Raw genomic sequence first — 11,530 nt, 5'->3', positions numbered from 1 at the left:
GGGAGTTCTTAGAAAGCTTAAATTTCCATTGGACATTTCTGGCCTGGGCTACGTTGAGCATTTTAAATCTTCTATAACTATTTTTATTATTTTGTCATCCACGCTTTGCATCCTACACTTTTTTCCTTTGCTTCTTTTTTCAATAACAGAGCTAGTCTCCACCAGCTTTAATATTATCCGATAATGTTTTCAGCGCATAGGATAATAGAGTTACTTTCTACGTTGGACCGTCTATACGCCGCACAGTGTTCTATGTTAAAAAAAAAAAAACGGACAAAATCAAACGAGAAGAGATCGCGAAATAAATGGATCGATATTTTGCAGCTTTTGAGATGGGGAATTTAGGAAAATTGGTCCCGTGTGGTGGCTTATATACCCTGATCTTTAAAATGACTTAAAAAAAAGGTTAATATTTTCCTATTTTGTCTGAAACTGAATGAATGCAATGAAGTTGTTAAAAAGTTTTAAACCCATACTTTTGCTGTTAGTACATAAAGGAATCCATTATTTTAAAAAGTTTATTGCAAGCTGTTTTTATGTAATGAAGGCAAAAAATCAAAAATTTTACTTTTGAAAGTCATTTTAAAGGTCTGATTAAAGACAAATTTGGGATTTTTATCGGTCTTTTGACTTAAGAACAGCTTGCAATGAACTTAACAAAAAAGTATTTTTTTTTTTAGTTTTTTGTGGAAATGGATTGCCTGACACAAGAACAGCAAATATATATGCTAAGTTCATTTCATACTGGTTTCAGGAAAAAAATATTAACATCTTCAATATTTGAAAGTCGCTTAGTGGAGAAAAAAATTCCGAAAGAAAATCCGCCTTGGTATAGGGTACGATACGAGTATTTTTGGATGTTCAAACTTATCGATACCAAAATTACTTGGTAGCGAACGAAAAGTATCGAGTATTAACTTGTATTTACTTGTATTTGCTCGTATCGTTTCATCCCTAGTTATGCTGGATCCAATATTCCGCAACTCCGCAAAATATCTACGAGTAAGTCTACAAAAAGACTATCTCAGTGGAGTTTGAACAAGGTTAGATTAGGTTTCAGATGTTAGATGATAGACGATAGCACATCTAGGCTCTGCGGTTCATTTTGATACCGTTTATACTTTGATTCCAACCATTTCGATAGATTTATGAAACGCTGTAAATCGCAAATGTTCGGCAAACTTCCACTGATAGATTGTGGTAAAAGTTTGGATGGAGAATTCGTCGCCCCAGTGAAGTCTAAGCTTGGCAGTGGCAGGTCTCTCGTCGTCTCAACTATATCAGCAGCAGTTGTTGTGCTCGCGAGACACGCAGTAGCTATTGAATCCCAAATCACTTAGAATCTGTTTAAATTCAATTGCCGTTTCTGGTGCGGTTGCACTAAACTGCAAAAATTGTATAGCGGTCGCACTGTCTGAGAATACAGCTATAGCCTGCACAATTAACCAGAGCACGTCGCGACGCGTCGGTATGAAAATTCAAGGGTTTTTGGTCAGATCAGAGTATATTGACTGATTGTGCTTTGCTCCGCCAGTATTTAGTTTCCGAAAGGGTTTGGTTGCAGAAAGTGTATTTATCACAATCGACTATAGTTAGTTTGTTGTGTAGTGGATAGCGATTCAGTAATAAACATACACGCCACCCCCTTCATGTATTTTTCCTTGTCGAAGATTTATCCAAAGACGTCGACCAAACTTCGTGGCCGATGATGTTTCGAGCAGAAGTCGAATAAACTTCACCAAAGGAGCCGAAAGTCATTCTTTTAATAATTTTATTTATGGCTTCAGCCATAAAATTATTGAAAGCAGCTTCCGTGTTTAGGGATTCTCCAAAATAATTAAGGTTATAAAATGTAACATTTTTGTGATAATTTAGTGACAGCTTAGTTGACTCTGTCTCTGGAGGGATACGTAGATCGATTATCCTGCATTTGTAGTATTTTTAGAAACAGAATTATGAAAATGTAGCCGGTCGAAAGTCAATGGAGGGAGGACCCTATTACTTTTAAAATTTAGTCCACTTTCGTCTTAGTAAATTTTTGGGAGATGTAAGCCAAATCAAGATCAGTCTAACGTTAGTTTACCTTTCCAGCTCGGCTGAAAAAATTTCATCTAAACCCAGGGGCTTAAGTGGCTTAAAGATCTTGATTGTGCACTAAATTTTTATATCAAGTGCCGTAAGCCATTTTGGGAAGCATGTGTTGATTATGGAACCTTTCGTACACTGTCATGAAATGTGCTGCGCTTCTTTAGGAGCTACTTTGAAGGATCTTAAAACTTCCTTCTAGGCTGTACAAGAACTGCTTTTTTAACGCGGATTACGAAGGGGCAACCGCAATATGGCTCACTCCACGGTAATCGATACCGAATGAAATTAAAATAAAATATAAATAGTTTGAGTGTATTAGTTCTAGTAAGTAAGAGTAAGGTAAATAAATCACACCTTCAAGATTGTAAGCTAAAATTTCGAAATTTATCTTAAAATCAGATATTTTTTTTTTTTACTTTAGGTTGTATCATTTACATAACTGATTTTTGTAGTCTACTGTCGTCTTTGCATTTAAAAGGTCAATGGAGAGAACAAGTCGTCAGCTTTGTAACAGTGTAATTTTACAGTTTTTCGGGCAAGTACTGAATATTTTATTATATATTGAAGCAATTGCACACAATGGTTATGAAGAAAAACACATCTTGCGCAGTGTAAAAAAGCTGAAGAAGTAACGCTATAACACAGGCGAACTTTCCTTATGTTTCTATTTTTTTCTTTCCTTAGTGCCTTACAGGCACTTTCCTGACAACTACCTGCGTAGTAAGGCCCCTTCGTTTCTCGCTAAGGAACAGAGAATACTCAAACGGTCAATTTATGGAAACATAATCACACTTTAGGTACGTGGTAAGCCAACATTTTTATTACATTATTTTACATCTTTAGGTATTTTTATGAACTTCTGAAAATTACTTGTACATGAATGGTACAGAAATTCTACTATTTATGTACTAATGGCTACATTTCTATCGATTTGATTTTAAGATTAACAGGTAAAGGGACGCTCTAAGTAGCATCAGTTCTGAGCTAAAAATATTAAATTTTACTACTGAACTCCAGTTCCCGACTGGGTACCCTGAACACATGTTTATATGTATATAGTACAGCAAAGTATAACGTCACATCTCTATGCATACATATGTATATGTATGCACATATGCAGCTACAAAATTTAACCATCGATTGCCAATTCGTACAATTCAACTACTCCATTGTGAAGTAGAGTGCTCAGCAACATTTTTGAGTATTTGCATATTCAATGCAAACACATTGGCCATTGCCAACAAGAGCCACATCTTTCGCCATATCAGCCAGTAATAGCAAGCGAACAACTGCAATATGAGCATCTAGCTGACTGACTGTTGTTGGCATAACCGATTCACAATCGCCAACATCGTCATCGTTGCCCATAGATCAGAAATTGAGGAAGTGCAATCCGCTTGGCTCAAGTACCAACACGGCCAACATGTGTATGAATATGTGTACATATATACATATGCAAATATCCTCATATTGATGCACGTATATTGCATAAAAGGCACAAAATTACATACCTATGTATAGGTGTACTTATTTGCTGTTGCATACATACTCGCATGTCGTATGAGCATTATTCGCCAGCTGCTCAAGCGTACGTAATTTTGATAAGGTGAATTTTCAATAACCCAAAAATGCAAATGCAAGTGTAACGGTAACGGTAACGGTAATAATAGCAACAAAAAATACATATCATTACAAGCAGCAGCAAGTCGAAAAGTGTCCAGCGTTTGCAAAAATTTATTATTTTCCGCTCCATTAACACAGCTACTTGAGCTCTTAAAGTGCACACTCATACGCCCTGTTGGTCTGAGGCAATTGCATGGAATTTATTCTTCATGCATATTAAGATTCTTATGCAATTTATAGACTTTTCGAAGCAACATTTTATGTACAAAAGTTTATTTAAATTTTGCTTAAAAGCAATTTTGAGCTTAGTTTTGTTTCTTGCATATTTATTGGCATTAGAAGATTAACCTGCAAAGACGCACATATTCATACATATCATATACTTGCATATGTATGTACATGCATGCATACATATGTATATGACAAGTAAAAGTATACTACATATACATATATTGTTGACATAAATTTAAAAAGCTTGCTAACGTGTATCCAATTTTGCTTGCACTAATTTACATTCCATTGTTATTTTAAAGTTTTGCAATGTTTTTAACATGCAGCTGACTGTCTGCAAGCAAGCAAATTTTTGGAATTTGGTCGGCTTCTAATTTTTAGTAAAAGAAATCGATTTACGAGTAAATTCAGATATTTATGTAGCTTGCATACATACCGCAATTTTAGTCTAAACTACAGAATAAAGGTCTTTTTAATTATCTTCAAATAAAGCAGAGTGCTTAGCATGAAACTCGATATACAGCTATGGTCAATGATTTAGCAGCAAAATTCAAAATGATATTGTTTTTTTTCAAACTTGTTTTCATTAAAAATATGGCGCTACATCCAGATGTCTAGCCAAGGACACTTATAAAACTATTTTGTATGTTAAAATCCAAAATAGTCTACGTGAAGAGTCGTTTCGTTGATAGAATATTTCTTTTTTGAAACGAGAAAAATCATACGAAATACTTAAATCCTAAATGTCAGAATCCGAAAATAACTACGTGAAGATCATTGAATAGAGTAGATACTTCCTATTTGAACATAGGAAACACTCATATCGTAAACTCTCCAGTCTCAAAAAACCAACGTGAAGAGTATTTGGAAAAAGAATTTTCTCATTGAACAGAGCAAACGATCATGTCGTAAACTATTTATCAAATCTAAAAATATCTATGTGAAGGGCATCGAATAGAGTTGTTCCTGGGTGACCAGAGGAAATGCTAGGATCGTAAGATTTCCAGTCTAAAAAGTCTACTTGATTCACTCTACGTTTCTCTTTGTGCAGATATTTTGATCTATAAAATAACATTTTCGTTGAAAGTGTAGACTTTTTGCTCGTGTCAAAAATATCTCGTTACTAGTATTGCATTATCATTTCTCTGCATACAGAGTAGTGAAGTTGTAAGAACTAATAGCTCTGATCCAATACTTTTCCCGTAAAGTCTAGTAAAATTTCAAACAGCAAGAAATACTCTCTGAAGTGAGAGTAAAAAGTGTGTAACAACCAAAATATATTCAACAATGTGTGATTGGATTGGACATTGCTCTCAGAGGAACCATCCTATAAAGTCAAATTGAGAATTTTTTTATGATTTTTGACACGCTCCAGAACTCAAGAGTGTTCAGCTTTCGAGCCAGGTAGCCACATGGTTTCCCAGAGCCCAACGGCAGTGATTAACAACTCAGGTCGGCTCTCTTTTAAGGTAATAAGTGATACTTATTTATATTTTTTGGCATAATATTACCTTAAAAGAGAGCCGACCTGAGTTGTTAATCACTGCCGTTGGGCTCTGGGAAACCATGTGGCTACCTGGCTCGAAAGCTGAACACTCTTGAGTTCTGGAGCGTGTCATGGCGTTCCTGAATAAACAGGTTACTATGCCTACGAAATGGCTCCCGGTAGCACCTTCTTAAATTTCTTTCCCTGGAATGACCGGCATTGCGGGAAACTATTTGGCTGATGACCACACAAGGAAAGGCACCCTTGAAACGTTATCACCGCATATAGAGCAGCTGGATACGCTTTTTTCCTCCAGCGGTTCACACTTGGATCTTTGGGCCTCATGCAAGCTCAGCTAGGTAAAAACTAGGACATGCGCAATTGCAAGGTTCTTCTGGCCGGTGGTGGACCGGAGGTGGTCAAAGGAGTTTCTTATACTAGCAAGCTCTAGCCGGCCATTGTGCGAGTGGTATTCACGTGGTAATATTAGCAATCTTACCTAATCGCTTTTGCATCATCTATGAAGAGGAATATGAGGTGGAATTACCTCAACACTTTGGTATTAAACTGCCTAACCTTCGCGAGGCTGAGATGGAAACAGTTTGACTCGAACTTCTTGATTAACCCTGAGGAGCTCTCGGGCATTGGAATTAGCCGCACTCGTAATTTTGTAATCGGCTCGCGGTTTTCCATCCCTAGTCTGGGGAAACCACTTTAACCTAACTTAGCGTATTGTTTGATCAGCCTTTGATGCTCTACGGTTCTACTAGTCCAAATTTTAGTAGTTTTCAAAACAAAATTTTAATACAAATTAAAAATTAAATTCCATATTTTGTCCATAGCTCATTCCCCTATACTTAACACCGACTAAATTCTTATACACACGTTTTTATTTCCTAGATATTCTTTTGCTAATGAAACCACATAAATATGTATGTATGTACATATATTTCATTTTAACGGAACCATTTATCTATTCACTTTATTTCGCACAATCACTCAAAACCAATTTCTATTTGAATTTGCCTAATAGTTATGTATTTTATGCCTAAAATATTTTTACTTTTATGTTTTCATTTCTCCGCTTCATTTTCGTCAAAATATGCTGCACACTTTATACAGTTTTCTGGAAAATAATCGACAGCATTTAAGCCTCTAAGCCGACTATGATGGTGATGATGGCACCGATGGTGGGCAAATTGTTTTACAAATTCGAAGTACTCAGGCGTTATCATCCGCTTTATATGGACGCAAGTCTAGCTTTTTTGCTATCGAGGTAAGTTTTTTTTTAATTCTTTCTAACAAATAGACACCGCTTAATAGTCTAGCGCTAAAAAATTACAACAAAAAAAAATCAGGCAACCGAAAAATGTTCATGCGCTATTATACAGAGTTATGTGGATAAGTGAATAGCATCACTACCACTGAAAAAGTGTTGCAGTTTTTGCCTATCTATGTACATGGTATCCTGTCGCATCAGGAGCACTGCAGCTCACTCATCAACATCACTCTTAGCAATTTCATTCCTGGCGACTACAATTGCAATTGTTGTTGTCATAAGCTAGCACAATAGACAGCATACAATGGGTATAACAATAGCAAAAAAAAACAAACACATCGAATATAACAGCATTATTGTAGCGAACGACAATTCGCAATGAAATATGCGCAAGGATATAACTGACTAAGCTGCGAAACAAACGGCCAGCCGCCAACGGGCAACAGCATGGGCCAGCGCTTCTAAGCAACACCTAAAGCATATTTTTAGTAGCGTTCTTTTTTTTTGGTTTTTGTTTAATCCACCATTGGTCGTGGAAGTAAAAACTATGGTAACATTGATGATGACTAAAATGACCGCCAGGTTTGAGGCGTTGCCTTTGAAAGGTGTGCAAAAATAAATACGCTTAAAGCATAACGGTCAACAGCTGTCAACGACTTTCTGTCACTCACACGTCGCCCCCACACCGAGCACGGGCAGTTCATCTGTCCATCAGTTGACAACAGCATACACAATCATCCTGAGCATTTTTTTTACCATATCGTACGTATGTATGTATGTAGTTGCAGCTGCAGCATCATATCCTGTTACGCGTTTGTCTTATGTCGTTCCGTTGTAGATGACAGTGGTGAAAATATAACTGTCAGCAGCTGGCGGCGATGTCGTTCATTTGTCGAGTGTGGGCTGCATTGAAGTGGTTTACACACTTTAGTGACGGATTTACGGGGGTCGTTTTGGGGTCTTTAAACCCCCTCGTAGAGACGGCGGTTTTTGTTTTTGATGTTACTTTTCGACATGCCGAACGTACGCATTGTAAATGAAAATAGAATCTGTCTTCAAACACATACAGGATTTAGAAACAAATATTTTCGTAAGCTATTTCTCTTCGAGAATTTCATTTACAGAAAGTGGTATATCAAAACGAATATTCAATGAAGCAAGTCCATTCATGCGTCCCTTAGCCAAATAAATTGGTTGGCTCCGATATCATAAACCTAAGGGACTCGAACCTTGTGCAGATTAGGTAAAACATATTTCCGTGTGTGTGTTTCAGATCGAAGTCATAGCGATTTGAGATGGTCTGAAAAGACTAGTGTGGCGAGGCTAATTAAGTGTATATCGATTGATTTGCATTAATTATATGGTAGAATCTCTCTGAATCGAATACGAAGAGACCAAGCGAATGCGAGATCCCGGCTTAAGTACAAAGAGGGTGTGGGCGAGGAAAAGTTTCACAAGCATAGTCAAAAGTGATCCAAGTGTAGGGATCGAATACCATCGATTTCATTCCACTTAATTTTAAATACCCATTGATGGCTTTTTTACCCACAGAAAGATCAAAAACGTTTTATTCTCTTCCAAGGAATTAAGTTCCCTCTCCATTGCTTCTAACCAATACTTTTTTTTTCAGGGTGACTTAAAGCTTCTTCAAATGTTAAAGGATCATCATCATATTCAGTTGTGCCAATCACGCAAATAGAATTCTGCTTATTTCCCAACCTTTCTGATCGCCAGGGTGGATCTTTCTCTTTTGGACTAGCTATTGTAATCTGCCTCTGCCTGGCCTTCACCCGACTTCATTGTCATCTCCGAAAGCTGATGAAAATGATTCTTCGGCATGAGCTTTTCTTTATTCCTTCCTAATGGAAGGAATTTTTCCATAATCTCCCACTTGATTGTGGTTTTCAGCGACGGCCAAAGCTTCGATAGAAATTTGAATTCAGCCTTGACCTCGATTCCCTTCACTGTTGTAAAAAGTGTTTTCTTTAAATATTACATCTCGACTCAAATCGATTTTCTTCGTTATTGTATTCATTACACGATATCCTTTAGGGTCTTCTGCATATTCAACGAACACTCGCTCATCCGATTTATACTTAGTCCCACTTCTGGCGTTTCTGTTTAGAAAACTTTCAAATTTGATAAATCAGGTTTCTTACCTCGCCATAGTTCCTGCGGGGTGCACGCCAAACTTAAATGTGGGAATCTTTTTACCAAATACGCCGGCATGTTGAAAGCTTTCACCTAAAATGGCTTCGGTAAATTTGCTTGAGCCAATAAGATTTGGGCTTCTCCACAAGCATCCGACTCATGTGCTCGGAAACCCCCTTTGTTCATAGTTATACGCAACAGTAGTTTGATGTTGAATACGCGCATTTTTTAGCTCAGCACTGATTTCATTATCTGTTCTAAGAATTTTTATTCGATCCAGTTTGGTTTTCGATTAAAAATTTGAATTCTTTCAAAATTTGCTTGACTTCTGATTTAGTTCTAAGAAACCGAACAAAGACCTTCCTCGAGTAGTCATCAATTATAGTGATAAAATATTTGGTACCACCGAAAGATGAAACTTCCATTCTACCACATAAACCGATATATACCAATGCCAACTTTCTTTCCTTGGTTCAATGCCAATCTTTCGGAAAAACACTACTTCGCTGCTTCCCCATGTTAATGCCATGTGCCATACCAATTTTAAGCAAACCCATTGAATTTTAAATTCTATGAATCCGTTGATTTCACCGTCATGGCATTGCTCATACAACACGGTGTACACTGAAGCTTGTACATATGTATCATTTACCTACATATTTTGCTATGCCCACAATTTTTCCTATTGGATTAAAAATTTTACAATCATTTCTATCAAAGATAAATAACCCTATTTTCCTTAAAAACTATCTTGGTAACAGGCAGAAGATTTGTTGCTAGTTGTGGAATGTATACCGCATTTCCAATGTCCACGAGGGCTTTAAAATTTCCGCTTGATGTATTAAGACACATATTGGCTCGATCACTAGCTTTCGCTGTTTTTTTATTCGCAAGCTCTACCTCTTCTTTCCAGTTATCATTCATGTAATTTTTTAGCCAATCGAGTCGAGTCGATGAGTCGGTATGAGCAGTCGCACCCCTATTTACGAACCAACTGCACATCCTTTCTGTTTGCCTCGTATTTTGTTCAATCCCGTTACATTTGTACATTTGTAACATCTAACATTCTCCTTTATTTCGATGTTTTTGTCAAAAAACAAAAAACGCTGAAGCATTTATCTTCGCCTTTACGAAGTCCCCCATTGATCTCTTCATACCACAGCTCTGTAAACCCAAAATCATCAGTCTATACTCATCGCGTATTCTGTGCCAACTGGCTTCGGAAAAATCTTGCGCTTCTGATTGCAATTGCTTACTTAAAATTCCCAACTAGAAATAGCAGTCAGGAACCGGAAAGTTTATGCCGCTGAATTGTCGTTTTTCCATGCTATTATATCTTCAAGAGCTTCGAATTCGATTTCTGACTGAATTTCAATATACGTTGATACCGCTTCGTGACACTGAGCCCATCTTGTTTAATGTTTCTTTGATTTTCTTTCTGCAATAGTCGCCAACGCATTAATGACAAGAGGAAAATCCAATTGCATGTGCGCTTGGGAATCGCTGGAGCTCCTTTGTCAAAAAAGTATTAAAAAGCTGTAACTACTTCCAAAAGATACTTAATACTTACTTGGTAGTTTTTAATTACCTTAAAATCAAATAAAAGTAAAATTCCATACAAAGCCCCTCGTTATAAAATCCTATATCTGCCACTGCTACACTTGCATTGGTATTCTATGTAGTGGGAAGTGGGAAGTGAGAATGAAATCTTTTGCAACGCCTACAAACTCGCCCTCGCAACGACCAAAAGAAAATTGGTTTTAGCGAGTTAGTATGTACTATTGCTCGCTAATTGAAATGAGTACAACTTTAATAATGTGATTGAAATCGGTACATTTTGAAATAGAAATCGTGCATTATGCAAGTTGGCAATTCACGAATTATGCGACCATAAATATTTTCCTATATAACTCAGTGTCCATATGAATATTGTTTATAGATCTAGAATCAATCACATGGAGTGCAATGGGGTATGGTCGTCGTACTCTTGGGTATGCAATTACAGCTGCATGACTATACCTAATCCCGACTCGTTCGTCGTCCTTGTTCACCTACTCTGGGTAAAGCAAGTGCAAGAGGCGGTACCCAACCCCTGTAGAGCCTTAGGTTAGGTTCTCAGTTTAAATGGCTAGAGAGAACTGCCCTACATTTAGGCCAAGGGCCGTCCCATTATTTCCCTACAATGTTGCTGCGCTTACTCGGTATCAAACCATTTCATTAATGTTATGAATTTTGATAATACACTTATGTTGTTTTTCGCTATCTCCACAAGGTCTTGTATCTTAGCAGGGTAAGAAATCTAACAGTTTTCCAACCGCATACTAAAATATATCTATTTTGGCAGAAAATTTCAAGTCAAATATGTACATTGGTGTACAGACGGATAAGGAGAAGGATAAGGTACAGAACTGATGCTGAATCGACCTGACCAGAGAGACCGAATGCCGTTTTTGTCTGGAAGACGTCTCTTCGTCGAAATACATTCTGTTGGACAATTGGCAGGGCAAGCCAACATAATTCATGGAATATTTTAAGGGGGCTATAAGTTCTCCTACACCCTTTAAATACCCTATGCTGGACGACATCTTTCGAGCGGAGCTATAAAAAAAACCTCTGACATATTTTGCCGTGATCTAGCAGGAATTTACAAGGCATGTCTTAATCTAGGTTAC

This window comes from Rhagoletis pomonella, unplaced genomic scaffold (genome assembly GCF_013731165.1).
Source record: "Rhagoletis pomonella isolate Grant_MI unplaced genomic scaffold, Rhpom_1.0 Rhpom_scaffold_00004, whole genome shotgun sequence".
In the NCBI taxonomy this organism is placed as follows: Eukaryota; Metazoa; Arthropoda; class Insecta; order Diptera; family Tephritidae; genus Rhagoletis; species Rhagoletis pomonella.
Note: the sequence above shows the minus strand (reverse complement) of the source record.